The following is a 3,631-nucleotide window of genomic DNA, read 5'->3' on the forward strand; positions in this document are numbered from 1 at the left end:
ATTTAATACGTAAAAGATTTATCTCTATTAAAAGAGGCAAATGTGTTTAATCTAGAGTTCTGCGTTTTCTGTCCTTAGTCATAAAGTTTCTTATTAACACTAGTTTCTTTTTAACACTATATGATAATTTGACAAATATTTTAGAAGAAAAAATTAGTGATCAAAATTTACAAAATTTTATGGGCTTCAATCAATGAATTTTACTATAGATTTGAAAATATAAGACATGTCAATTTCATGTTAAAAAAACAGCTTGAAAATAATAGCCTAAAGTGTTGAATCGTTAAATTTTTATCATTTCTTTTTCTATTTTCAGTTCCCTTGTGAAGCAGTGAATTGTCAATGATATTTTAATAAATTTTCCTAACGAAGTCGTAGGATACACAATATTTTTAACTTAACTATTAAATTTTCTAAAAATAACAATCCCTTCAACCCTGTAAAGGAAAATTGCAAAAAAGAGTATATTAATTTTAATACTTCTGTTGCATTAAGTTAATGCACAGCAACACAATTACAATGATGTTGGATAATAAACAAATAATTGTTGCCAGCTTTATTTATGTAGAGATAATATAAAAGATTTAAAAAAATATATATTATTTTTTTTATTCCATTACTAAATAGCACACAACATTTCCAGCTTCAACATATAAATATAATGTAGCTAAATGCATGGTTGTTCAGTGCGCAAATAGAAACAAAATAGGATACCCTAAATAATTTTGTTTTTCTTCTCTCAGTTTGTTATGTATCTTGAGAATAAGTCTTACATATTTTATTATTAATTCATTAACGTTTTCAAACATTTATGAATAAATAAGGAATGTTTGCTTTAATAAAAATTATAAAATGTGTTGACCTCTTGTATCGAACTTTACGTCCGAAGTCCCGACAGGTGTCATATATTTAAAATATTTTTTTTAAAAATGTGTTTAGAATATTGTTGATCCAATTTATGTTATTTTCTTACATTTATTGGATAATTTATGCATAAAGTGTTTTCCCTTCTAAGTTATAGTTACATTGCTTCATGTATGATTATTGTATTATTTTTTTATAAATATATGAAGCTGAGAAATAAAATATTGTGTTGACTGGAATTATTATTATAAAATAATAAGTACAGGTAAATTATTAGTATCCAAGTTTTTTTGCAAATTTTCTTCACTGAAAGAAGCACCTGTTTGACATCAAATGCATTTACTTTAGATTCCATCTCAAACGAAAAAAAACTATCAATACCTGCGAGGTATTTCTGAAATCAAAAAAAAACTACACCGCTTATGCTTTACGATAAATCAACAAAACATCGATAAAAAAGCACTTTAGGTAGAAATAATTGTGTTTTTTTTAATATCATTTCAAAATAATTTCTTACGATAAGCATCTAAAGTTTTTTATTATTATTTTGTTGCCCATATTGTAGCTTTTATGACAAAATATATCCCTACTTTAATGTTGAAGATCCCAACATTCTTACAAATTAATTGTTTCGTCTAATTGACTAACATTTTATTGACAGTACAACACATAAATGCTCCTCTCATAACGTATGTGCAAACGATTTATATCAAATTAACCTGGAAGTAATCAGTCTTCGCTTGAACAGTTTATAATTGATCAATATTTATCTTATTTACAACTGAAAAAAATATATATTTACTTGGAAAAATCAGTTTGACATCTAAGATATAAAAATAAGAGAGATCAAATTAAAGTTAGCACTGTCCCGCTTGATTTCAAACTTTCTTACTGACTTCAATTCACCACTTCAAGATGAACTCACGAATTGCTATCTTCTTGTTCTTCATTATTGCTGCGTTAGCTATTTCAGGTAATAATTATACATTTATTTACTATTTCAATGCATTTCGGTTTATTACTTTAATACATGTTGTTTGCATTAAGCTTAAATTTAGGTGGAAAGATTTGTAATTCAGTCCAATAAACCTATTGTATTTGAATAAATCAATTTTTCTAGCACAAAATACCAACAGATGTTAAGAGGTTTCGAAAAAAAAAACAAATATAAGAAGTGTTAAACCATATATTTGTGAATAGTATTTCTATTTCCACATAAAAGATATTTACTATTACGAATTTCAAACTGCGGAGTTTCTTGTTAAAAATTAAACGGAACTGAAGTTCTATTTCCTTTTAATAACACTATTTGCCTTTATCCCTTTTTACAATTGAAGTCTTCAATTTTTATAACAGAATTGCATGAGGATCTAATATTTTTCTTAAATGCTCAAAAACTCAATTAAAAGTTTAATACTTTTGCTATTTAGTTTTAGGAATCTTTTGATAGAATTCGTGTATGTTTCATGAAATCAAGTCTACGACATATTTTTTTCTAGTATGTTTGAGATCTTTTTTATATTATTTCCCTTGTTTACTCGAAATGTCTGTTTAATGCATGTTGGCAAGGAAAATTAAGCATGAAAATTTTTGCAGGAATAGAATGAGGCAAATAAAAATTATTACTATTCTATTTATTGATAGAAATTAAAAAATAAATGAGGAAATTCCCTCTGTTTATAATCATTCAATTCATCATTCACTAAACTATAAAATAGAAGCACTTTTCGTCTGTGTATTTGTTTAATTTCATCGATAGTACTGAATTTAGATATGTTAGTAACGGGAAAAAGTTGAGTTACTTAATTTGTTGAACTGTGAGTAAAGCACTTTTGTAAAACTTTTGAAAAATGTTACTTGGGTGAATATTCAAGAACATATTCGAGTTATGAAGTTTTATAAAAGTTTAAGTTAAAAGTATAAGTTTTAAATAAAGTGGGCATAGCTAATTAATGAAAACTTCTTTCTTTATAGCTACGTTTGCTAATGGTATGTAAAACATTTGAGTTCATATTGCTTTTTTCGTTATTTTTATATCATTAAATCACGTCTTCTTCTAGCATACGCAAAAATATTTCACTCAAAATAAATATTTCACTAATAAATATTTTATTCGAAAGAAAAGACAAAATTTCTGTTATTTTAAATTTAATTAGTGTTATATTTTGGTAATTTTAAATCGAAAATCTGTCTAAAGATATATTTCGATTTAAATAAGTTATTTTTTTCAGTAGATTTTAATTATGATTTATGTAAGCATAATTTTAAAAATTAATCAGTAATGTTCCAACGCAAGGAGGAAAAAGTCTTACTTACGAGCATTTGAACTTTTTTGAAATGTTTTAATATAAAACATTTACTTAAAAAATGTTAATATTTCCTTAGTTAAGTGAATTTAAAAAAGAATATTTTAGTTAGCAAGAGTTAAATATTATATTAGTAAACACTCTAAACTAATTAACATTTGATTTAAATTGCTCTTTTTTTTTAGCTGGAGTGATAGACGAATTAGAAGACGCTGGTTTGGACTATCAAACTGGTACGCAATACAATAACTTTGATTACGTATGAAAAAAATTGCAGTAAAACGCGCATCTATCGTTGTTTTAACTATTTACATGGAATCTTAATCTTTATGTTTAAAATTAAAGAAATTATTATTAACCATTTTCTCTAATAAATATTTTTATCCATCTTAAGAATGCAAGGCATTTTAAGGGACTTAATTCTGTAAAGATAGGTATTTTACCTTTACATAATAAACTTA

The 3,631-nt window shown here is 25.1% G+C and overlaps 1 long non-coding RNA gene across 1 annotated transcript; it reads left to right on the forward strand.

The window, feature by feature from the left end:
* Window positions 1-1,298: 1,298 nt before the first annotated feature.
* On the forward strand, window positions 1,299-3,403 carry LOC139425010 (uncharacterized). Its single transcript, XR_011636171.1, has 3 exons — window positions 1,299-1,837; window positions 2,839-2,853; window positions 3,356-3,403. It is a non-coding gene; the product is annotated as an uncharacterized lncRNA (long non-coding RNA).
* The last annotated feature ends 228 nt before the right edge of the window (window positions 3,404-3,631 follow it).

The sequence above is a fragment of the Parasteatoda tepidariorum genome, chromosome 1, assembly GCF_043381705.1.
Source record: "Parasteatoda tepidariorum isolate YZ-2023 chromosome 1, CAS_Ptep_4.0, whole genome shotgun sequence".
Lineage (NCBI taxonomy): Eukaryota > Metazoa > Arthropoda > Arachnida > Araneae > Theridiidae > Parasteatoda > Parasteatoda tepidariorum.